This window comes from Triturus cristatus, chromosome 9 (genome assembly GCF_964204655.1).
Source record: "Triturus cristatus chromosome 9, aTriCri1.1, whole genome shotgun sequence".
NCBI classification, from domain to species: Eukaryota; Metazoa; Chordata; class Amphibia; order Caudata; family Salamandridae; genus Triturus; species Triturus cristatus.
In genome coordinates, this window is record NC_140592.1 from 822,730,377 (window position 1) to 822,757,215 (window position 26,839).

At 43.6% G+C, this 26,839-nt stretch overlaps 1 protein-coding gene across 6 annotated transcripts in view; it reads left to right on the forward strand.

Annotated features, from left to right (window-relative positions):
- The first annotated feature begins 6,816 nt into the window (after positions 1 to 6,816).
- The window catches only part of LOC146798903 (uncharacterized), a 161,383-nt gene continuing 141,360 nt past the window's right edge, over positions 6,817 to 26,839 (forward strand). Inside the window, exons 1-2 of one of the 6 annotated variants that reach the window (XM_085626254.1) lie at positions 6,924 to 6,939; positions 7,384 to 7,452. The gene's annotated coding sequence lies outside the window, so the exon portion shown is untranslated. Of the gene's footprint in view, positions 6,940 to 6,995; positions 7,287 to 7,383; positions 7,453 to 26,839 lie in introns of those variants that run through there. The other 5 variants (XM_085626252.1, XM_085626253.1, XM_085626249.1 and 2 more) reach the window with 5 other exon arrangements.

Genomic DNA, 26,839 nt, shown 5'->3' on the forward strand with positions numbered 1-26,839 from the left:
AGCAAGGTTAAGCGGCTCATTAAAGGGGCACTTTTGGGTAGGACCCTGGGATTTTGCTGATGCTACGTTTTAATGAGAAGGAAAGAGCTTTGTTTTCATTGACAATGTCTTGGCTGTTCTCTAAAGCATTTAGCTTACAAGAATTGGTTGGGGTAGTGGTGAGAAAGAATTGGCTAGAGGGGATGCGTGGGTTGATAGGAATAATGGTATAGTGAGACTTCGGAACTCTAAGACGGATCAGAGAGGGTATGGTAAATGTCATGACCCTGACCTCCTTTTGTTCTCACTCTTCCTTCACCTTGTGTGTGGGGGATTGTGGGATTGAGCACACGTTTCAATGCCTCCCTGGCTGTTCATGGAACTCATTGCCCCCCTAGGCTTGACAACGTTCTTGGCATGGTAATTATTCCCTGGGTCTCCAGGCCATCGACTCATGAAACACCAAAGTACAAACATTAACAACCCATGGCCTTCAGGCTGCCTTATCATGACTATGGTGATATTTGGGCTGAAACATAGGCACATGACTTTGGGGATATTTGAGCTGACTCAGAGGCACATGACTATGGGAACATTGGGCTGACTCATCAGGATTTGGGAACGTATTTATACCGGACTCAAACCATGAAGCATTGCTTGGCTTAGCCACTGGTCTTCAGTGATCTTGCTCACATGAATGTCTCCACGACCTGGCTGAGTTTCTTCTGCATTGCTGCTCTCCTGCGAATCTTCGACTCTGTGGTCATCTTCTCCCCTGCAAACCCACTGACGCAGCAAACTCAGTCCCTGCAACTATGCACGGCTCTCCTGCGAATCTCCGATGCTGTGGATATCTTCTCCTCAGCAAATCCAGCGACGCAGTGAACACCATCCCTGCAACGCTGCACCTAAATTAGGAAAACATGGTTCAGTACCATCCTTAAGATCAGTGCACTAACGGAAAGCGTATCAACCAAAGACTTGTTTTCATGATGTTGAAAAATAAGAAAACAGGACAACTCTTGAACATTGAAACATTGTGGATATTATTTAATGCACATACTGAGGCCTTATTATTGTCACCCAGTGACATTCTTATGTGCCATCCTTTATTGTGCTGTAGTCTGTGAATCCAAAAGCACACTCTTGTGCACCTTGTGCCTATTATTGAACAAACAAGGCACATCTACATCTTTTATCTAACTACGTACAGTATTAGAAATCGTTGCAGTGTCTAGAGAGAATTCTGGGGCATATTTACGAGGCAGTGGCAGGGTGGGGCCTTAGCCTTCTTGGCTTAACTTCATACTCTGCCACTTCTGAAATGCAGGGCTGCACCGTATTTACAAGGATATGGTGCAGCCCTGCGTTTCCCCCTGCGCCGGCGCTAAATTTAGCTGCCTAGCACCAGCGCAAGCACTCTTGCACCATAGTGCAAGGGTGCCTGCGTTGCAGGGGAAGATTGTTTATGTACAGGAAGGTGTTTTGTAACTTCTATGTGTGCTGCTTAATGCAGCACACATAGAAGTTGCAAAACATAATTTTTTTAATGGTTGTTTATATGCAGGAAGGGACACCTTCCTGCACATTCGAAATCAATGGCGTTTTGCTGTTTCTGTGTATGCTTCACAACACAGCACACATGGAAACAGCAAAAACGAGGAGAAATTAAACATTTCTCCTCGTTGTGCCAGGGTAAGGCCAGGTTTTCCCTGATCTGAATTTTGGTGCTGCCCTACATTTACGCCACCCTTTTAAATATGGGGCAGCGTCAAAATCAATGGGTGCTGCAGTGGAATGCCCACCACAACACCCATTGCCCTCCCCTTTCACGCTAAGTATAGTGTGAAAGGTTGCCTTATTTACAAGGCAGCGTTAAGCCACATTAAGTGGCTTAATGCTGCCTTGTAAATAAGGCGAAGCCCCTATCGTCATCACAACGTCAGAAAAAGTGACGTTGTGGTGGTGATAGGGGCTTGTAGATATGACCCTCTGTCCTCTATATTGGCTCTGTTGGAAAAATCAGTTAATAATTCAGACCATATATTAGATAAATCTACTTCTCCCCCAAGTAGTGAAGGTGGGAAAGGCTCTTCTGTTGGGGAGCCTCAATTGGGTGTTCATCAAGAGAATCTTAGTGACGATTTCCCATCCAACTGTTGAGTCAGAGACTTGGGAACACAAGCTGGTTCTCTGCATAGTTGGAAATAGATGAAAGAACTTGTTAGCAGAGAATCAGCCGATCTTTTCCCTGCAAATTTTTTTGGAGCAAAAGCCTACGGAAGCAGCAAGTCTGATTTCCCCCCTCCCTAGCCAGTGCAAAATGATAAATCTTTTTCCAGTTTTTCAGAGCAAAAACGTACTTGCATCGTTGTTAGAAATAGGGGTTTCTGGTTGGCTAGGGTATACACCTAAGCCAGGCAGAATCCACCACTCTAGTCAGGGTAAGGGAGTTACCTCTGCTCACCCCCTTGGTAGCTTGGCAGAGCATTCAGGCTTATACAAGAGGTGATGTGTAAAGCATTTGCTGCAACACACACACATCAGTGATGCCTTTAATACACCACAAAAGAGACTCCACACCAGGTTTCATAAAAATATCTTATATATTGTATGTAAACACATAGACCACTGAAGGAGCCGGGTTCCATGTTCTAAATCCGCTCTGGAACCTCAAGTCAATGGTACTTTTTATCAGCGTGAAAGCGTGGGGGGAGAGTAATTGTTAGCAGATTAATCATTTCAGTTCCAATTTGCTATGACTCTTAAGAATCACAGACTCCCAATTAAGGTGAGTTGTTTTATTACAAAGCCAAGAACAACTGGACATACAAGCACCTCGAAGTGAGGGTGTAGAAATACATAGGAACTAATACAAAGCCAAATCTACGGATGAAATTAAGTCGTGCAACATGCACAAAATGATTAGTTCGAGAATCAGGATACAAAAGATTATCGAGCAGACATCCAGATTCTCCTTCATCAGAAGTTCGTGGGTATAAAGCATTAGTCTATCCCTACACTAGCACTAACGTGAAATTCCTACATAGCATTTCCCAAGGCAAGATCAGTTAAGATGTCAGCGTGTGAAGCCTTCCTAAGAAGTCTCTTCACATCAGTTGGGGCAAGTAGTATAGAGCTACAGAGCTCATTCTAAGATGCTCTCTCTCTCAAGGCAAGGCAGAAGTCCCCGGACACTTTCCCTAGTTACGATACAGCAATACCACAGGAAGTATCCCAAGTGCTTTGCAAAATCACACCATCCAGTAGGTAACTTTCCTCTAGGCAGCGATGCTCCCAAGCTTTGGGCGAGATGACCTTGATTCCCAGGCTTGCTCTGATGAGAAAGTACAACAGTTCTCCACTATCAGTATCAACGCCTAATGTATTCTCTTCTTCCTAAGTCTAACTCCTAAAACAAGGACATTATTCCTACTAACAAGGATGATTCTTCCACCTGCAGCAGAAACATAAAAAAGAACAAATCCAACATGCACATGAAATTCAACTATTAAATCTAATGCAAGAGTTTCCAGGGAAAATGCACGGCAGGCCTACAGAAATCCGCCACCATAAGAAATAGAACCCAGGCTTTATGAAATTACATATAAATGAACACTATTTACTGAGCACTTCTAGATTAACACGTTACATAAGCACATCAAATATGTGAATAGTTGTCAGCAGCATACACGAATTCTGCATGTTAATGTTTTCAGCTAGACACATGTGAATACAATGTTAGTCTCTTCATGTTTCCATAAAAATTTCCCTAATACACCACAATTCATGTTATTACAGTTCATGTTCTACTGTCTCGTGTTAATACAACAAAGGAATATATGCGGATGCAGACTACTTCTGATTATGATGCACCCCTACAATGAAAAAGGTGAAATTTGCGCTACATCATCACCATCGCATAAATCACTTTGCCAACTAGGCAATTGTCATAACATCATAGTTAGTGCAATAAAGTGAAGACTAATACGTTTCACATAAAAACACCATCGCTGTACATAATATGCAGTTCCTGAAATGATACTCGTTATCCTGTCTGTATAAGGTATGAGCACAACATACATCATTAATCAAGGCACAAAATATGAAGCAGCTGGATAATGAACACAAATGTATGAAGCACCTAATAGCATCAGGGGTACATAAATCACAACTGCTGGCCATACCATGCCAGCCCTGGGAATGTGTTCAAGCCCCAAAGCGGGGGCCACAGGAGCTCCTGCATGTCTTCTATATGAAAGGCAGTAACTTTCCTCTTCGGGCTAGGAGGATCGGGAATTCTGTTGAGAGTTCCTGCTGTCCTATTCATCAATGCTCCGATGCCCTAGAATGGGATGTGCCCCAGAAATGGGATGTGGGCACACACATTCTAAGAAACAAGTGGGAAAAACCCACTTGGTCCCCTGCATCCCATCAGCGAGAGGCAGCTGTCCGTGTACATGTGGCGCAGCTGGCAAACAAATGCGGCAGGGAGTTGATTACTCCATTTCGGTCTTCTCAGGCTGGGACAACAAATGTGGCATGTCACCCACCAATCAGCCCTGAGCTGCACAGGCTCCTTCAGGGCTGCAACGCTGGACGAAGCCTCCCATTTGATGGTGAGGCACATTGGCTCTACTCCCTTCATCCTGGCCTTCTGTGATGACTGGGCCCCGTGAACCGTGACTTTGGCTTTGCTAGGCAATGCAGGGGACTCCAGCTCGTGAATTCCTTCCTCCCTTGCTCCCTAGGCAGCTTCAGATTTCAGCCCTCAGCGCTGTGCTGGCTTGGGGACAGCCACAGAGTGTTCCGGTGCCTGCAGCGTGATCTCTCTCCGGCACAGTAAATTCACCTGCATGGGGCCACTTAAGCAGAGCCCCTGCTGCAAATCAGCAATGAAAGATGGCACGGCGTGCTGAGCCCAGCGCAGGAGTTTCTCGAAAGAGGATATTCACGCGCTCCCAGGCAGAAGGCCAGGGAAGCACTCACCACGCACCAAAGTTGCAGGGTCAGGAGCAGCAAAGGTCGGCACTCAACAGGCACCTGTTTTGGAAGGATAAATTAAGTATATAGCGCTTCCCATGCGCTTCCTTTTTTTTAAGATAAAGAACAGTCTAGTCCTTCTCCTGCTCCAGACAGAAGCAGCAACTGCAGGCTCACCCACCTCACACACAGCATGGGCATCGTTCCTCGCACAACTCTTCCAGCTCTCCTTCCAGGCAGGCTCCTTTTTGATCCAGCAAGGAAACTTTGAAATCTTTGAATTTCTTGAGACTTCCAACAGGAGGCAAGCAGACACAATCCCTTAGAGACCTTCTCAAACAGGATACAACAGCAGGGCAAAAAGAATCAGCCCTTTTTCTCTGCCCACAGATAGAAGCAGCAACTGCAGGCCAACCCACACCTCACATATAAAAAGTCAGTGCTCCTCACACAGCTCTTGAGCTCTTCTTCTTGGCTATACTACATTTTCTCATTATAGTGTTTGTTTCAGAGTCCCTGAACTTAGTTCAAACCTGTTCTGTCCTCCCTGATCCAGCTTGACGGCAGGAGGTGGAGAAAGCATTGTGCAAAGGAGATACCGCCTGTTAGGTGATAGTGAAAACGCCTCCCACCTCTATAAATGCAGAAAGGTCTATGAGTCATCCAGGAAAGGAAGGACACATCCCCAGCTCCTGCCACTCCAAAACCAGATGGTGAATACACAAACAGGTGGAGGCACTCAGAATTGGTTAAGCAATAAAATGCTCATTTTGACCTTTCTAGATGTGGCAATCGTATTACATGATGGAAAATTGATGACTACATTGCATCGGAAAGCTACTGGCAGGAACACAATCCTACACCACAGCAGTTCACATCCCCGTAATTTGAAGGCCAATCTCCCCTATGGTCAGCTATTAAGGGTACGTCGAAACTGTACACGAATAGAGAAGACTTTGAAATCCATGTGTCGATCTTCTGCCAACAGATGTCTGAAAGAGGGTATTCTAAAAAATTACTCAAGCATGCTACAAAAAGAGCTTGGTTCACACCACGTGAAGTACTTCTCCAAAAAAAAGTGAAGCAACCACTCGAGATATTGGTATGTGTGTCCACTTATGGGCCAGCCACTAACAAGTTTTGGCAAATAATCTTAAAGAACTGGCATATGCTACAAGAACTAGAGTTTCCATTCCCCAGACCACTATTTGCAATGAAGAAGAACATCACCATAGGCCAACATGTCACCAAATCGCCCAAAGAGCGATTTAAGAATACAATGGAAAATGAAACCGGTACAGGGCCACCATAAGTGCAGCAATTGCTCTGTATGTGAGGGTTCAGAATTTTGCCACAATAACATCAAATGGAAACACAGTGAATTTATGAACTGTAAAACAAAAAATGTAATCTACACGGTAATCTGCCCTTGCTCCAAGATCTATATCGGCAAAACATATCAACATATAAGCCAACAAATTGTCCAGCACCGCTCAAGAACTAAAAAGAAAGTACAGAATGCGCCGATGGTTTCGCATTTCATTGAAAAAAATCATGGGTAAAATGACCTAAGATGGACTGTCTTAACAGGAATCACATTAAATGCTAGAGGAGGTGATTTGGAAGAGCTTCTCCTTCAAAAAGAAGTGTACCTCATCTTAAAATGTAATTGTATTGGCTCAGTCCTGAATGAGATGACGGAATTATCACATGAGATAATTCATTGATAATGACGTGAGCACCATATTCCCTAGACTCCATCAGAGTCAATTGTGTGAATAAGATGACGACATCATCACAGACTTGAAATCAACTAAAGAAACGCAAGTGAGAACTACATCACCCAGAATCCACCAAGGTTGACTGTGTCAGATAACTGTGAGCCAACAGGAAGTCTCTACGGCTGTGGAGACGGAAACGTCAATGCAAAGAATGAGGGAGGAAAGAAGGCTGCACGTAATGACACTCGCCCCAAAAGTAAGATAATAATAACCCGCCGTTGCACAAGAGTGGCCTCATTGGACGAAAAAGTGCATATTAAACTTTTACCGTGTCGCTTGCAGGGAGATAAATCGCCCGAAAGCTTTACAAACGCCACTTGCGATTAGCACATTGGAAAAGGGGAGACACCGGCATTAACAAGCGGGTACGCGGTGTCGCCAATTCTTAACATTTCAGCACTCTAACAGTTTAAAGAGCATAATAACGAGCGCATGTAATTTAAACCATTATTGCAGGAAATAAGTAATTCTCCTGTAAAGACCTGCAAATATCACTTGAAGCTCGCCCAAACAAAAGGAAAGACGGTGCCCCTTAGAAGTCAGGTATGCGGCCTTGCTCCACCGTTCTAAACAGTGCATAACTTCTGTTGCTCAGTCATTTTCTAGTGTGACAATAACTGATCCCTTCTTGCCCATACAGCCCACCATAGAAAACGATATGGTTCACGGTTAACTCAAAAGACCGGTGAATATACGCTGCACTCAGCAGGTAATTCTTTAATTAAATGGTGAATCGAAATGGAGAGAGGGGTAGGTCCACAATGCACTCACACCTATCCATTTGTGTTTATTTATAAGATCTCATCTGCACAACACGCCAGATTAAAAATCATGAAGGCCTGATGAGAGCCCCATGAGTTTCACTGGGACTTGAAACACGTCGGCAAATTCTGAAACTTGTTTTGGAAAATTGATGAGATTAGCACTTTAACCCTTTGTGTATAATTGTTAAATCATAATGGTCAAACACAAAAAGTAGTGTGTAAAGAAAACAGTGCATTATTGTATGTTGTAAATGTTACACGTTTGTTGGTGATAGTATTTATTATTTGTGTACAGTTTGGATTTATTATGCTTATTGATGTTGAAATGAATAAGTGTTTCCTTTATATTCAGGCGCTTATGAAAATAAAAAAAACAGTTCTTAAACTTAAAAGAAAAATAAGTTAAATACATAACAAGATCCAAAAAGATTTTAACTTTGGTTCTTGTAGTGTGTCTGTTTGAATTAAATAGCAGGACCACAAAACAGTAGCTAGGATTTCTTCAGAGTTTTCATTTTCTAAAAGTGAGATTTTCCAGCTCACAATTTAAAAAACATCTTTACCATAAATTGTGTTTTCAAATTATGAGTTCAGGGAGCCTAAACTCAATTTCTCCATCTTATCCCAATGGAACGTTACACTTGTAAGATGTTACAAGGCAGCTTCCATGTTAACCTAAGGGACATACAGCTTTTCAATAGTGAAAAACGAAATTGGTTGTATTCCACTATCAGGACATGTAAAACACACCAGCACATGTCCTAACTTTCGCATACACTGCACCCTGCCAACAGGGGTACCGTGGGCCTCCCTTGGTGGTGCCTTACATGTTAGAAAAGGGAAGGTCAGGGCCTGGCAAGTGGGAGCACTTGCCAGGTTGACATGGCAGTTTACAACTTCACGCGCAGACACTGCAGTGGCAGGTTTGAGACACATTTACAGGGCTACTCGCATGGGTGGCACAACCAGTGCTGCAGGCCCACTATTTGCATTTGATTTACAGGCCTTGGCACACTCAATGCGCGATACTAGGAACTTACCAGTAATTCAAATGTGCCAATCATGGATAACCAATCATATCACAATTTACACGGACAGCATATGTACTTTAGATGTGATCAGCAGTGGTAAAGTGCCCTGTGTCCTAACACCAACAAAAACAGGTCAGAAGAATAGGAGTCAAAAACGCAAAATTTTTGTGGATAAACCTTCAAAAAGGGCCAGGTCTAATAATGGTAAAATCCTAGGGGGAAGAAAAGCAAAAAGAATACTGAAGGCAACAAAAGTGGAAGAAATAACAACGTAGAATTTGCAAAAAGCACCACAAAAAAACTCCGCTTATATTTAAACGCTGATCCTGGTGTGACAAGGGAGAGTGAAGAGAGTGGTCCAACACTGGAAAGGGTGGTGGTCTCCTCCTCACAACAGACTACAGTTCATTCTTCATGCCGGTTAGAGGATACTTTGGCTGCCCCAATCATGGATCCCCCACAAGATGTCTCTTCCTTTTCCGTGAACTCAGACTAAGATATTTTCCTCTAACTTGGGGGACAATGTCACATATAGTTGGGATAATAAGGGAGCACTGGGGACTAACACCTCATGTAATGTAATGTATTGAATGTGCCTCTTTTGTTGGAATTTATTGCTCTCTTTGACCAATAAATATTTTTGAACAGAGAATTCCCATATGTTTCAAAGTAGTTATACTTTCCTGGTGCAAATTGAGCACCTGGGGGCAAATAGTAGGGCTAGAGTAACTTTTAATTCAAAAGTGTTATATAATGTATTGAATGTGCCTCTTTTGTTTGAATTTATTGCTATCTTTGACCAATAAATATTTTTGAACAGAACATTCCGATATGATTCAAAGTAGTTATACTTTCCTGGTGCAAATTGAGCATCTCGGGCCAAATAGTAGGGCTAAAGTAACTTTTAATTCTAAATTGTTATATAATCTAATCCTACTTAATAGTGACAAGTTATGCAGTTTCAGCATTGATGTAATCCCCCTACAGGAAGAGAAGGATAGTAGAGTCTCCTCTTCAAAAACCATGGCTGATGTGATTTTCCCTCTAGTTTTTCCGTCCCAACAATTTATGTCAAATGAGAATCTATCAGACCTGCGGGTATCCCTGCATGGCAGGAATGGGAGAAGGAACGCTCCAGATCAAGATGAAGAGACTGGAAGTTGGAGTTGGGTAGCAAGTGGCCTTAATTCAAAGGGTGCCAATGGGCTCAACAGCAACAGAACTACCTAGTAATAGCTTTAAAGTGGTCTAATGGAGTGCTGCTGCACTATTGACAGATGGTAATAAGATGACATTTCAGAACGTTCGGGATGCTGATGCATCCAGGAAACCTGGTTAACTAATGATTTTGTGTTAGAAGGGTACTTTGTAGTTATAAGCTGTACTGCCACCCCCTTCAGGAGGGGGTATAGAAAAGGGGGAGTTGCGATTCTTTTAAGTAATAATTACAGCTGTACGTTTAGTCAGTTTGTTCCTGATTTAAAACTAATGCAGGCTATAAAAATATTATTGAAGGGAGGTCAGGAGAATAATGAATCACTTTTGGTAGTGAACATGTATACCCCCCGACTCTATCTATGGGTAACTGAACTTTTCTCTTTTATCTCTCAAATTAGGGAGTCAGATGACTGTAAATACATATATAAGTAGGCAATTTTAATGTCAAAATGTCCAACCATGCTTTAAGGCTATTTGCAAATGAGGCCAGAAAAGGAGCCTTCAAATTTCTTCCTCAACCCCCCCCACCCCGATATTAAAACAGATAAAAGAGTACTCCTGTTGTTGAAAGTTTTAAGGAATAAGGAATTCTTAATAGCTAATGGAAGAATAGAGAATGATACCTCCGCAAATTGCTCACATTAATCTTCTGTCAGCTTGTTCATCATTGATTATGTGTTTGTTCCTTTTCCTACTTTTGGTATGATCTCATGTGTCTATGATAATTCCTTTAGTGATCATAAAGTTCTTTCTTTTTTGGTTGATTTAGTTCAGAAGGAAGTAGGGTCCTGGAACCTCAAAGATACAACAGTAAGGTTTGATAGATCAAATGGTAGCAACCACTGGAAAACCAAGCTAACTGTTAAATTGAAAGAATCCTTGGCAGCACTAATTGCAGAGACACTGCTCCTGCTACCAGAGACATTACTTAAGTATAAAAGATATATGAAGTCCCTGGTGGGTACATGTAAAGGAAATAATCTGGGGCCCAATGTACAAAGCATTTTTCTTTTTGCCAATCGTCCCATTTGCAGATTCGCCAGCTTGAAACTGTAAAAATGCTTTTCGTGGTTTACAAAGTGCAAAATGCGATTCAGTAAACATTTAGCATTTGCAATTCAGTATTTGGAAGGGGCGTGCTTAGGGTGTCCCTTCCAAATACTGAATCAGTATGATATGTATAGCAAGGTGGTAATATTATGTGGTATGGCTGGGAAGCCTTACCGTGTAATATCAGCACAATACCCAAAAGTGGACCTCAGTTTCACACTAGAAATCCTTCTCTCAGTCCTGGTAGAGTGGCAAAGAGCAGACATGCTTACTTCGAGGAACAGAATTTACAGTGATTATAAAATCAATACTTTCCAGATTCAAACTTTATTAAATCTCAGGTGACTTAGCAAAATGATGTTTGCAGGTTGACTTCACAGGAGTTCCTTGGACAGAAAGCTTGGAGCGGCCACTGGACCAGGAATCACCAGGCAGAACAGCTCTACCTAGCTCGGGCATCTCGGATGTAGAAGTGCACCTGGCTATCAGTGGTGCTGAACGGGACTTCAGGAGCTGACTTTACAAGGCGTGTCAACGCAGACAGGTTTAGGATGCACGTACTCTACAACTGCACCCTAGAGGTAGAAGGTTGATATAGCAAAGGATTCCCTCTTCTTGGAGTGTCGGGTAAAGTAGTTAGTAGTGAACAAGACCACCATCAAACCTTGGCCACAGCAAATGTAGCAATGAAGCAAATCTTCTTCCACGCATCTTGGGAACACTGTAAGGGCTGAGATTCGCTGAGGTTCAGGAAAAACCCTTCCCAGAAGACACCTGGCTGGTTACTTTAGTGCTGGTCCTCAACAGAGCCCGGCAGACAGTTCTTCTTTGGATCTTGGAATTGCGGTTTGTGCCTGTCGACTGCAGTCCTCTAGTCCTAGGGAGTCCTGATGAAGTCTTTAGGTTGCAGAGCGGTTCACCTTCCCTTTGGAACTGGTCTCTGGTCCTGGACAAGTTGTAGTCCAGGAGGTGCAGGGGCTTCTGCTTTGTGGAGTCCTGCCTTGTGGTGACACAGGTCTCTTATTTGTCCTGTTCAGTTCTGGTGTCGAGGATGCCCCTTAAATCCTGGATTTAGGGGGTGTTTAGGGATGTGAGGCGAGTAGCCAGTAGGCGGCTAATCCGCCTGAGGTGACAACATCCAGCGGGTGTATGTCACCAAACTACCCAGAATCCATTATTCTAGGAGCTTTCTGAGATGGCACAGACCATCCTTGACTGTAATGACCAACTAGCCCACCCTAGAGGTATGGCTAGCCTTTGGGGGTGTACGTCTCCTTAGTACCTAATTGTCTGCCTGCTCAAAAAACACAGGTGCCTAGGGGCATGGAGGCATCTTTGTCTCCACTGGGTGACAAGTCACTTACATATCGGAGGTGGTGAAGCTCTTGAGGCTCACCGCCCTGATGGGTCTTTCACTAACCATCCTGGCATGGTGGAGGCGTGACCTCCTTTCTGCCCAGGTTTCTTTGTCTCACGTCCTCTGGGTGTGATAGCACTCACCAGCAGGAGGTCAGACTTCTGTCTTGGCTGTGAACAGCCCAGAAAGCCGCCAAGGCACAAGGGGACTTAGTATCTTCATTGGCCCCCTCTAAGGGTGCCACCTGGGTGTATGCCAGCTCACCCTCGACTCGAGATAGTGTCAGGGGTGAAAAAGCACGGTGTTTAATACCAAACACAACTACATTTGGTGGTATCACGCAGAGCTGGCCATTTTGGTTTGGCCTGGTAGCCAGTCCACAGTGACCTGTGGACCGCCGTTCACTTACAGTAAACTTGAATGGCAAGGTTACTGTAGGGTTATATGTTTCATATCTAGATCCTGAGCAGGACAGTAGTAGGTGATGAAAGTGTGACTAAAGGCACCACTCCCCTCCGGATGCATGTTGCCCTAATCAGTAGCAACTCAAATACAATAAGAAGTTGGCTGAAAATTGTAAGTTACAAATGCTCCACCTCACATTCAGATTCTTTAGTGTGTGCACATACACTGTATAGAGTTTTGTCCCTAGCACCTCAGCCCTGAAAAAAGTCACTGTGACTCAAACAGCACTCATCATTGACTGAAACATGTCGATCTAACACTAGGATGTGAGAGATCACTAATTACTCATGACACATCCACCACTGCTTTTAACCCTACCCAAGGAATCCATAATTAAAATATTTGCTCAAAGGGTGGATATCCTTGAGGTAGTTTTAAAATCCACACACAAATTCATCACGTCACAAAAAGAAACGAGCTCTGCTGTAATCAGGCGTCATACCACACCAAAGATGCACTCGGCATCTTAGGTGGGAACCCATTGATGAAGCATGTCACCAACTTGTTTGGTGGGTGAGGGGTCTTTTAAAAACCTAATGGTTTTTCTGAGATTTTAGTTAAAGACATGAATGACAGTTGATTGGCATGGTAGCAAGCTCATTCTCATTGTTGGATATAGTAATAAAGGGAAGAAGGATGGGATTTCCTCACACTCTCTCCTTTGTTTGGTGAGGGGACTCTGTCGCACATGGTGTGTGCAGAATCAAACTCAAGCAGGAAAGCTAATCATACAGGCTGCAATAGCAGCTCTGCAGAATTTTCTTTTACTGGGGTCACTCAGGTTGGCACAAATAGTGCTGCAGCCCTGGTGACCCCTTTAACTCCCTTACCGTGCTTACCACTGGTACCATATACTAGGGACTTACAAGGGGGGCGGCTAAAGCATCTTGCCAACTGGGTGTACAAATTCACATTATCTTTTGAGGGTAAAAGCACTGGCACTGGGGCCTGGTTAGCAGGTCCAAGTGCACTGTCAGTTGTAAAAACCACAGCACCTTGAGCAAAAAGTGGGGGGTTACCATCCAAAAAGGGGACTTTCCTGAAGCATGTATTATTGTTTTGCAACCAAATTCCAGTCGCAAAGCAGTAATACTTTACCACCAGTTTAAAACCGGTGGTAACCCATTTACAAAGGGGAACTGGTCCCTTTGGGACCCCTCCCCCATTGCGAATGTAAATAAAAGTATTTTTAAGAGCTGGCAGTGGTCCCATGTACCACTGCCTACCCTTAAAAAATGAAACTTAAACATTTCCTTTTTTTCTTTCTAAATGCAACCCATTGTCAATTAAGGAAAATGGGCTGCTATAAAAAAAAAAAGATTACTATATTAAAAAATAATCACAGACATGGTGGTCTGCCGACCTCAGCAGGCCACCATCCCGGAGATGGCTGCGATTCGTAATGGGTCGCAAATTGCGACCTACGTCATTCATATGCATGAGGTAGGTCTATTTGCAACCCACTAGGAGTTGCTGATGAAACTCAAAAGAGTTTCATACATTAGGAACACCAATTTCCTTATTGCGATTTGTAGAGAATTGCAATTATAAAATCAGTATTCCTAATGTTTGTATATCTGGCCCCTGGATTCTCAAAGGAGAGCACATTACAGTCCTGTTATCCACTTAAGTAGGGAAATAAATTAACTATTAATCTCTGAGGCAAATAAATTAATTGGTTTCAGCTAAAAGAAGTTGCCTCCCACAAGGATGCAAAATGATCTTGGGAAATTATGTACAACTGTTGCAGCTCTAGAATAAAATCTCTTGTAATTCCAGTAAAGGAAGATGGCTGAGCTTTTTCATTATTGATTTATATTCATCTAATGCTGGCACAGAGTTTCCTTTGATTCCTTTGGCTTCCTTTTCTTTCTCTCCCTTGGTGTTTGGTCCTCCGTCCACGAAACAGATAGAAGCTATAGTTACAGGAATAAGAAGTTCCGGGGTGATGGGGCCATTTGAGATCCCAGTTCCTTAATTAAGAGGGAGGCCTCGTTATGGGCCATTTTTCTCTTTCATGTTTTTAGGTCTTGCTGAGCCCAGCGCATGCGCTGGCTTGGAGAGACATTTTGGAGGCGAGTTTTCAAAGTGCTGCTGGCTGGCCTAGCGCTTGCGTTCACGCGAGCGTGCCTGCGCGAACCGCTAGCCTTCAGCAGCACTTTGAAAACTCGTGCTCTTTAGTGCGTCATCGCGATCGACATCACTTTCGCTTTCAGAGTGATCGCGATGATCTTCGCTTTTACGGCCGCGCGGCGTTATTTTTACTGCCGCGCGGCCAATGCTTGTTTTACATCAATGAAGAAAGCTAGAACGGTTTTACTGGCGCATTTCTCCTTGTCACTTTGTCCTGGGGCTAAAGATGGTAAAAACAACGCGTATATATGGGCAGTCTGAGACTCTAGGTTGATTGTCAGTCTCTGTGCCCTGCCTCACTCACTCCTTTCTGTCTGTATCTGCATCGCCCTTTCCTACCCCCACTCGTCACAGAAGGTAAACGCTGCAAAGCATTCAAGCTAATCTCTCCCTCACCGCTGCAGGCAGGACATTTCAGGCCAAACTACAAGGCAATAACATTGGCCAGGAGTTTGTAAAACAGCTCTCCCCACCCAGCTCCCTATTTAGCACCCCCATGCCACAGACCAGTCAGGATGCTCCGCTTAGCTCTTCACCCTTGTTGTTACTCCAGTGATCTTTAACTGTCTGTTGGAGGTGTTGTCATCTCGCGCCGGGACGGGGGAAACAGCCGACGTTCTTTGCGGTGCAGCACCAGGAACATACGGGCTCACACCCTGGCAGTTCACGGGCTCAGGCAGTACTTTCAGCTGCCTTGACCCGGATAACTAGCAAGATCGGAAATGAGGCTGAATGTTAGATTTAAGTTTCCAACCAGATGATTGATCGAATTGTATTTTTCTAAGTGCTAAAAGTCGGTAAATATTGTTTAGCGTCTACTTCTGAGTATCTTAGTAGGACTCAGAATAGTTAACAAAGTCCAGCAATGACTGGTGGCTTCATGCTACAAGAAAACCGATCCTTAATGACTGCTCGCTGCTAGGCAGAATCCGCAGCAGCAGGAAGGTTGCAGCTAATCCAGCTTTACGGTCCCTCAGTGGCGATAGCAGTTGTTGCCAGTAGCGACCTCTGTTGGCCTCTCTCAAGCACTGCATTAAATTCATCCTGGTAATTCGTTTTCCCACAGTTGAACGACCCGGTTTGCTTTATATGTAGGTTTAATGTGTTATTTATTTCTAGTTTCAATTTCAATACTGTAATTTCAGCAATATGCCATAAAAGTGCAAGCAAAGAAATAAAATCACTTGATGCCCACAAATACTGCACATAAAATATTAAACAACACACAGTTAAAATATCAATAAAATGCAATTACTAAAAATAGAATTCCAATGGCAGATAGGTGTACCTAAACACCCTCCTGCACAAAATAGCATTAGGTTACACAGTGCTAAAACCTAGACTGCTAAAATATCAAAACAGCCATTTATGGGCACGCCCTTTGTCTAATCCTCCACGTAGGTACCAAAAGGCGGGATACAGCAAAGGCCAAGCAGTGTCTAGCATCAGTCTTTACGGCGATAGCCGGCAAACTGGACTATCTACTTTTTCCTGCTATTTGAGTATGCAAGGCAGAAAAATAAAGCATGCTCTTCTATCCAGGGCTTTAAGTGGGAGGAAAAAAAAAACTGGGGGGTCTCTCAAAGGGACGTGGCCAATGTAATCAAGGCCATGGTTTAAAAACACGTACACTAAAAATCTTTGTATAGGATAGTGTGCCGCCCATCTTGCATTTTGCTGTTTCTGTCACTGCATCCAGATATGACACAAGTAACATCATACTTGCAATAAGTCAGGACTATTGGCTTTGTCAATGGTTGTTAGTTGCATAAGAGAAATAAGCAGCAACTATGGCTTGTATATAATATTGAAAAAGCTTACACTTAAAGCCTTGTTGACACCACACAATGTTGCTGCTCCTAAGTTTCAAAAAAAGAAGGGAAATCCAGAGAGAAAATTACTCTTTTTAAAGGATTTTCCTTCTCCTACAAGGCCTACCTGGCATTACGTCATGCCGTAACTTCTCCACTGCACACATACTCTCCGTTTTGAGCAGTGTGAGCAGGCATGCATCGATGTGCCTGCTGTCTCGAAACGGTTCTCTATCAGGCTCTGTTTTGCGCCCTGGCACTTTTTTCCGGACTGCAGTGACAGCAAACTGCTGTCACTTCAGTCCGGAAAAAAACAGACTGCCTGTGCAAGGGCACAAAACAGAGCCCGATAGAAACCCGTTTTGAGGCCCCTTTAAAAAACTGCCGGTGCTCAGACCCGGTGAGACACAACCCACTTAAAGCCCTGCTTCTATCTCCCTATCCACTCCACAGACAGGGCAGGTCCACCCAGCAGGACCCAGCTTTCTAACCCATTTACCCGTGTAGGGAGCGATCGGAAATGTACTGTACCTAAACTGCAAATACAGTTTTCGAATCAGAGGGGGCTCAATTTCATCTAGGAATTTCTCCTGGTTGTTAACATCATTAATCTGGCGAAAGGAATTAGAGTGCCATATGAGGGGAATGCCAGTATTTGGCCCAATTTACATTGCCAATGCTTCCTTTTTAGCAAAAGTTTGCAATTAGAGGAGTGGCCTCTTGCTCAGTCCGCATGTCACCATATCCCACCTTTATTAGAGTGTCTTTAACATATCTGATCCAAAGGATTTTTTCCTGAACCAAGGATTCCTAACATTTCTTTGAGGCCATCTCAATAGGAGTGTAACTCGGGTGAGGCTCAAATCCGCCTCGAGTAAAGAATAGGCCTAATCCCCACCCCCTCTGCGTTTGGCTTGAGACTCAGGTCAAGCCTAAGTGGGATTATTGGTGTACTATCAGGGAGCCCCAATAACTGACGCAAACAAGTATTGGCATAGCCAATAGGTCTCGCCTTTGGGACCTTATAAGTGTTTAGCTGATGTTGTTGCTCCAAGGATATTGTGCTGCATAACTAAATACTTATAAGGTCCCAAAAGCGAGACCTATTGGCTATGCCAATGCTTGTTTCATATTGTCATCAACATGAAGTAATCCCCCCTTCCTGATCTGGAAGTATTCTAATTCCTTTACATAAAAAGGGCCCCAGGAATCTCCCTTCTAATTACTGCCAAATTGCCCTAGGATGCAGTAGGAAAAATATTTGTCAACAGTATTTTGAATCACCTCTCAGTATGGGTGGAAGAGGTATGCAAGCTTTTTGTAACACATTGGGTCGGAAGCACTTTTTGCATTTGCTATGTGTATATAAGGTAAAAAGTTCTTCCTGATGCTACTGAATGGCATTGAATCAATCAATCTGTCTAAGTGGGATTTCTTAGAGAAGATAGAAGGCCAAATTGTGCATACATTGTGTATTTTTAATTCATCTGTCCCTGTACACACTTTACGATTAGAATTTGACTTAACAAGATGTCTTGTGAAAGGCCTATCTAGTGTGGTCCGGTGGAGTCACCAGCTCAGGAAAGGCAAGGAGTCATTGAATGATTTTTGTGGTTAGAAATTTTTAGGAAGATCCTTATTCTCTAAGGATCTTAATTATACATTACATCAATTGAAAGAATCCTTGGCAGCACTAATTGCAGAGACACTGCTCTTGCTACCAGAGACATTACTTAAGTATAAAAGAAATATGAAGTCCCTGGTGGGTACATGGAAAGGAAATAATCTGGGGCCCAATGTACAAAGCATTTTTCTTTTTGCCAATCGTCCCATTTGCAGATTCGCCCGCTTGAAACTGGAAAAATGCTTTTCGTGATTTACAAAGTGCAAAATGCGATTCAGTAAACATGTAGGTTTTGCAATTCGGTATTTGGAAGGGGCGTGTTTAGGGTATCCCTTCCAAATACTGAATCAGTATGATATGTATAGCAAGGTGGTAATATTATGTGGTATGGCTGGGAAGCCTTACCGTGTAATATCCGCACAATACCCAAAAGTGGACCTCAGTTTCACACTAGAAATCCTTCTCTCAGTCCTGGTAGAGTGGCATAGAGCAGACGTGCTTACTTCGAGGAACATATGTAAAGCATTTTAGAGTACCAACATTGATGATAAGTAATTGCCACGACTTGAAAGAAATCCGACACCAATTTCTAAAAACTGAGTCAAACTTTATTAAATTTCAGGTGACACTCGTTCTCTTGTGGGGTGAGTTCCACAGCACCCACTTGGAGTTAAGGTCTTGCTGGTCCATAGACCAAGCTCCGACAATCTGAACACTTTTACCTTGCCCAGGGAGTCTGGTTGCAGAGGTGACTTGGCTGTCCTTCGTGCTTAACGTGAGCTATGAGACGTGTCAAAAAAAGTACTTAGTAAAATGATGTTTGCAGGTTGACTTCACAGGAGTTCCCTGGACAGAAAGCTTGGGGCGGCCACTGGACCAGGAATCACCAGGCAGAACAGCTCTACCTAGCTCGGGCATCTCGGATGTAGAAGTGCACCTGGCTATCAGTGGTGCTGAACGGGACTGCAGGAGCTGACTTTACCAGGCGTGTCAACGCAGACAGGTTTAGGATGCACGTACTCTACAACTGCACCCTAGAGGTAGAAGGTTGATATAGCAAAGGATTCCCTCTTCTTGGAGCGTCGGGTAAAGTAGTTAGTAGTGAGCAAGACCACCAACAAACCTTGGCCCCAGCAAATGTAGCAATGAAGCAAATCTTCTTCCACGCATCTTTGCAACACTTTAAGGGCTGAGATTCGCTGAGGTTCAGGAAAAACCCTTTCCAGAAGACACCTGGCTGGTTACTTTAGGGCTGGTCTTCAACGGAGCCTGGCAGACAGTTCTTCTTTGGATCTTGGAATTGCGGTTTGTGCCTGTCGACTGCAGTCCTCTAGTCCTAGGGAGTCCTGATGAAGTCTTTAGGTTGCAGAGCGGTTCACCTTCCCTTTGGAACTGGTCTCTGGTCCTGGACAAGTTGTAGTCCAGGAGGTGCAGGGGCTTCTGCTTTGTGGAGTCCTGCCTTGTGGTGACACAGGTCTCTTATTTGTCCTCTTCACTTCTGGTGTCGAGGATGCCCCTTAAATCCTGGATTTAGGGGGTGTTTAGGGATGTGAGGCGAGTAGCCAGTAGGCGGCTAATCCGCCTGAGGTGACAACATCCAGGGGGTGCACGTCACCAAACTACCCAGCATCCATTATTCTAAGAGATTTCTGAGATGGCACAGACCATCCTTGACTGTAATGACCCACTAGCTCACCCTAGAGGTATGGCTAGCCTTTGGGGGTGTACTCTGGTGAAGCTCTTGAGGCTCACCGCCCAGATGGGTCTTTCACTAACCATCCTGGCAGGGTGGAGGTGTGACCTCCTTTCTGCCCAGGTTTTTTTGTCTCACGTCCGCTGGTTGTGATAGCACTCACCAGCAGGAGGTCAGACTTCTGTCTTGGCTGCGAACAGCTCAGAAAGCCGCCAAGGCACAAGGGGACTTAGTAACTTCATTGGACCCCTCTAAGGGTGCCACCTGGGTGTATGCCAGCTCACCCTCGACTCGAGATAGTGTCAGGGGTGAAAAAGCACGGTGTTTAATACCAAACTCAACTACATTTGGTGGTACCACGCAGTGCTGGCCATTTTGGTTTTGCCTGGTAGCCAGTCCACAGTAACCTGTGGACCGCCGTTCACTTACAGTAAACTTGAATGGCAAAGTTACTGTAGGGTTATTTTTGTCATATCTATATCCTGAGCAGGACAGTAGTAGGTGATGAAAGTGTGACTAAAGGCACCGCTCCCCTCCGGATGCATGTTGCCCTAATCAGTAGCAACTAAAATACAATAAGAAGTTGGGTGAAAATTGTAAGTTACAAATGCTGCACCTCACATACAGATTCTTTAGTATGTGCACATACACTGTATAGAGTTTTGTCCCTAGCACCTCAGCCCTGAAAAAAGTCGCTGTGACTCAAACAGCACTCATAATTGACTGAAACATGTCGATCTAACACAAGGATGTGAAAGATCACTAATTACTCATGACACATCCACCACTGCTTTTAACCCTACCCAAGGAATCCATAATTAAAATATTTGCTCAAAGGGTGGATATCCTTGAGGTAGTTTTAAAATCCACACACAAATTCATCACGTCACAAAAAGAAACGAGCTATGCTGCAATCAGGCGTCATAGCACACCAAAGATGCTCTCGGCATCTTAGGTGGGAACCCATTGATGAAGCATGTCACCAACTTGTTTGGTGGGTGAGGGGTCTTTTAAAAACCTAATGTTTTTTTTGAGACTTTAGTTAAAGACATGACTGACAGTTGATTGGCATGGTAGCAAGCTCGTTATCATTGTTGGATATAGTAATAAAGGGAAGAAGGATGGGATTTCCTCACACTCTCTCCTTTGTTTGGTGTACATATATGCCTACATTATTAATTTAATACACCCTGCCTCCTGGGCTTTTGGACGTCTACCTTAGGGGTGACTTACATATATATCGAGGCAGTGAGGGGACTCTGTCACACATGGTGTGTGCAGAATCAAACTCAAGTAGGGAAGCTGTTCATACAGGCTGCAATAGCAGCTCTGCATAAATTTCTTTTACTGGGGTCACTCAGGTTGGCACAAATCGTGCTGCAGCCCTGGTGACCCCTTTAACTCCCTTACCGTGCTTACCACTGGTACCATATACTAGGGACTTACAAGAGGGGCGGCTAACGCATCTTGCCAACTGGGTGTACTAATTCACATTATCTTTTGAGGGTAAAAGCACTGGCACTGGGGCCTGGTTAGCAGGTCCAAGTGCACTGTCAGTTGTAAAAACCACAGCACCTTGAGCAAAAAGTGGGGGGTTACCATCCAACAAGGGGACTTTCCTGAAGCATGTATTATTGTTTTGCAACCAAATTCCAGTCGAAAAGGAATAATACTTTACCACCAGTTTAAAACCGGTGGTAACCCATTCACAAAGGGGAACCACTGCCTACTCTTAAAAAATGAAACTTAAACATTTCCTTTTTTCTTTCTAAATGCTACCCATTTTCAATTAAGGAAAATGGGCTGCTATAAAAAAAAAAAAGATTACTTTATAAAAAAACAATCACAGACATGGTGGTCTGCCGACCTCAGCAGGCCACCATCCCTGAGATGGCTGCAATTCGTAATGGGTCGCAAATTGCGACCTACCTCATTCATATGTATGAGGTAGGTCTATTTGCAACCCACTAGGAGTTGCTGATGAAACTCAAGAGTTTCATACATTAGGAACACCAATTTCCTTATTACGATTTGTAGAGAATCGCAATTATGAAATCGGTATTCCTAATGTTTGTATATCTGGCCCCTAGTTTCTCAAAGGAGAGCACATTACAGTCCTGTTATCCACTTAAGTAGGGAAATAAATTAACTATTAATCTCTGAGGCAAATCAACTAATTATCAGTAAAAATGGAAGGCAGAGACTTAAACTGACTTTTGAGAAGGATGTCTATAATTGGATTCAGCTAAAAGAAGTTGCCTCCCACAAGGATGCAAAATGATCTTAGGAAATTATGTACAACTGTTGCAGCGCTAGAATAAAATCTCTTCCAGGAAGATGGCTGAGCTTTTTCATTATTGATCTATATTCATCTAATGCTGGCACAGGGTTTCCTTTGATTCCTTTGGCTTCCTTTTCTGTCTCTCCCTTGGTCTTAGTCCTCCGCCCACGAAACAGATAGAAGCTATAGTTACAGGAATAAGAAGTTCCGGGGTGATGGGGCCATATGAGACCCCAGTTCCGTAATTAAGAGGGAGGCCTCGTAATGGGCCATTTTTCTCTTTCTTGTTTTTAGGTCTCGCTGGGCCCAGCGCATGCGCTGGCTCGGAGAGACATTTTGGAGGTGAGTTTTCAAAGTGCTGCTGGCTGGCCTAGCGCTTGCGTTCACGCGCGAACCGCTAGCCTTCAGCAGCACTTTGAAAACTCGTGCTCTTTAGCGCATCATCGCGATCACTTTCGCTTTCAGAGCGATCGCGATGACTTTCGCTTTTACTGCCGAGCGGCCAATGCTTGTTTTACATCCATGAAGAAAGCTAGAATGGTTTTACTGGCGCATTTCTCCTTGTCACTTTGTCCGGGGGCTAAAGATGGTAAAAACAAAGCGTATATATGGGCAGACTGAGACTCTAGGTTGACTGTCAGTCTCTGCGCCCTGCCTCACTCACTCCTTTCTGTCTGTATCTGCATCGCCCTTTCCTACCCCCACTCGTCACAGAAGGTAAACGCTGCAAAGCATTCAAGCTAATCTCTCCCTCGCCGCTGCAGGCAGGACATTTCAGGCCAAAGTACAAGACAATAACATTGGCCAAGAGTTTGTAAAACAGCTCTCCCCATCCAGCTCCCTATTTGGCCCCCCCATGCCACAGACCAATCAGGATGCTCCGCTTAGCTCTTCACCCTTGTTCTTACTCCAGTGCTCTTTAACTGTCTGCTGGAGGTGTTGTCATCTCGCGCCGGGACGGGGGAGAAAGCCGACGTTCTTTGCGGTGCAGCACCAGGAACAGACGGGCTCACACCCTGGCAGTTCACGGGCTCAGCCAGTACTTTCAGCTGCCTTGACCCAGATATCTAGCAAGATCAGAAATAAGGCTGAATGTTAGATTTAAGTTTCCAACCAGACGATTGGTCGAATTGTATTTTTCTAAGTGCTAAAAGTCGGTAACTATTGTTCAGCGTCTACTTCTGAGTATCTTAGTAGGACTCACAATAGTTAACAAAGTCCAGCAATGACTGGTGGCTTCATGCTACGAGAAACCCGATCCTTAATGACTGCTCGCTGCTAGGCAGAATCCGCAGCAGCAGGGAGGTTGCAGCTAATCATGCTTTACGGTCCCTCAGTGGCGATAGCAGTTGTTGCAAGTAGCGACCTCTGTTGGCCTCTCTCAAGCACTGCGTTAAATTCATCCTGGTAATTCGTTTTCCCACAGATGAACGACCCGGTTTGCTTTATATGTAGGTTTAATGTGTTATTTATTTCTAGTTTCAATTTCAATACTGTAATTTCAGCAATATGCCATAAAAGTGCAAGCAAAGAAATAAAATCACTTGATGCCCACAAATACTGCACATAAAATATTAAACAACACACAGTTAAAATATCAATAAAATGCAATTACTAATAATAGAATTCCAATGGCAGGTAGGTGTACCTAAACACCCTCCTGCACAAAATAGCATTAGGTTACACATTGCTAAAACCTAGACTGCTAAAATATCAAAACAGCCATTTATGGGCATGCCCTTTGTCTAATCCTCTACGTAGGTACCAAAAGGCGGGATACAGCAAAGGCCAAGCAGTGTCTAGCATCAGTCTTTAAGGCGATAGCCGGCAAACTGGGACTATCCACTTTTTCCTGCTCTTTGAGTATGCAAGGCAGAAAAATAAAGCATGCTCTTCTATCCAGGGCTTTAAGTGGGATGAAAAAAAACTGGGGGGTCTCTCAAAGGGGCGTGGGCAATGTAATCAAGGCCATGGTTTAAAAACACGTACACTAAAAATCTTTGTATAGGATAGTGTGCCGCCCGACTTGCATGTTGCTGTTTCTGTCACTGCATCCAGATATATGACACAAGTAACATCATACTTGCAATAAGTCAGGACTATTGACTTTGTCAATGGTTGTTAGTTGCATAAGAGAAATAAGCAGCAACTATGGCTTGTATATAATATTGAAAAAGCTTACACTTAAAGCCCTGTTGACACCACAAATGTTGCTGCTCCTAATTTTCAAAAAGAGAAGGGAAATCCAGAGAGAAAATTACTCTATTTAAAGGATTTCCCTTCTCCTACAAGGCCCACCTGGCATTACGTCATGCCGTAACTTCTCCACTGCACACATACTCTCCGTTTTGAGCAGTGTGAGCAGGCACGCATCGATGTGCCTGCTGTCTCGAAACGGGTCTCTATCAGGCTCTGCTTTGCGCCCTGGCACTTTTTTCCAGACTGCAGTGACAGCAAACTGCTGTCACTTCAGTCCGGAGAAAACAGACCGCCTGTGTAAGGGCACAAAACAGAGCCCGATAGAGACCCGTTTCAAGGCCCCCTTTAAAAAACTGCCGGAGCTCAGACCCGGCGAGACACAACCCACTTAAAGCCCTGCTTCTATCTCCCTATCCACTCCACAGACAGGGCAGGTCCACCCAGCAGGACCCAGCTTTCTAACCCATTTGCCCGTGTAGGAGGCGATCGGAAATGTACTGTATCTAAACTGCAAATACAGTTTTCGAATCAGAGGGGGCTCAATTTCATCTAGGAATTTCTCCTGGTTGTAAACCTCATTATTCTGGCGAAAGGAATTAAAGTGCCATATGAGGGGAATGCCAGTATTTGGCCCAATTTACATTGCCAATGCTTCCTTTTTAGCAAAAGTTTGCAATTAGAGGAGTGGCCTCTTGCTCAGTCCGCATGTCACCATATCCCACCTTTATTAGAGTGTCTTTAACATATCTGATCCAAAGGATTTTTTCCTGAACCAAGGATTCCTAACATTTCTTTGAGGCCATCTCAATAGGAGTGTAACTCGGGTGAGGCTCAAATCCGTCTCGAGTAAAGAATAGGCCTAATCCTCACCCCCTCTGCGATTGGCTTGAGACTCAGGTCAAGCCTAAGTGGGATTATTGGTGTACTATCAGGGAGCCCCAATAACTGAAGCAAACAAGCATTGGCATAGCCAATAGGTCTCGCCTTTGGGACCTTATAAGTGTTTAGCCATGCAACAGTTGATGTTGTTGCTCCAAGGATATTGTGCTGCGTAACTAAATACTTATAAGGTCCCAAAAGCGAGACCTATTGGCTATGCCAATGCTTGTTTCATATTGTCATCAACATGAAGTAATCCCCCCTTCCTGATCTGGAAGTATTCGAATTCCTTTACATAAAAAGGGCCCCAGGAATTTCCCTTCTAATTACTGCCAAATTGCCCTAGGATGCAGTAGGAAAAATATTTGTCAACAGTATTTTGAATCACCTCTCAGTATGGGTGGAAGAGATATGCAAGCTTTTTGTAACACATTGGGTCGGAGGCACTTTTTGCATTTGCTATCTGTATATAAGATAAAAAGTTCTTCCTGATGCTACTGAATGGCATTGAATCAATCAATCTGTCTAAGTGGGATTTCTTAGAGAAGATAGAAGGCCAAATTGTGCATACATTGTGTATTTTTAATTCATCTGTCCCTGTACACACTTTACGATTAGAATTTGACTTAACAAGATGTCTTGTGAAAGGCCTATCTAGTGTGGTCCGGTGGAGTCACCAGCTTAGGAAAGGCAAGGAGTCATTGAATGATTTTTGTGTTTAGAAATGTTTAGGAAGATACTTATTCTCTAAGGATCTTAATTATACATTATATCAATTTGATCTAAAGTAGTATACACTGGTCTCCTCATAAACTCAACGTAAACATTTTTAAAGCTTTCATCCAGTTTTCTAAGTCAACGGTTAGCTGTAAAACACTGGGAATTAAGAAAAAAAGTGAAGAGATAACCTCCTGCTGACGGTTACAGGAAGCTCAGCAGTATTTTTTGTGGAATTTAGAGCATGGAATTATTTGTTTTGGACATTATTAGGTATAAATTTACTTCCTCTAAATTTTTTAACAGCATATTGGTCAAATTCCAAAGATAAGGGGAAACTGTACAATTTGTGCAACATGGGTACTCAGGATTTTAATCATGTACTATTTGTTTGTCCTGCACTGCACATTCCTCACTGTCATATTTTAAGCAGAGCGTTGGTGATCCCTCTTCTATCCTAAGAATGAAATCATTTGTCAAAAAGTCTCCTCTTTAAAAAAAATGTTTTTTAAATGTATATTCATTTTAATTGTGGTTGTATTTATATAATGCTTACTACCCCAGACGAGGTGTTGAAGCGCTTTTCGGCAAGTAGCAGGCTACTCCTTTAGTGGTGGATAAGTATAGGAAAATACACATTGTTAATTTGAGGGATGAACATGTTAATCTGTTACTTGGGTAGGATAAAGGGGGGAGACAGAGGAGGAAAGGGTCTAGAAATCATAGTAGTAAAATTAGGTTTGGGATGAGTTAAGAGGTGTAGAGGAGGGAAGATCTTAGCAAGGCTTATTAGGGCAATCATAGTAGTGCAATGAGGTTAGAGAGTAGGTCGAGAGTGGAGGTAGAAGATATAATAAATGTGATCTATGTTATT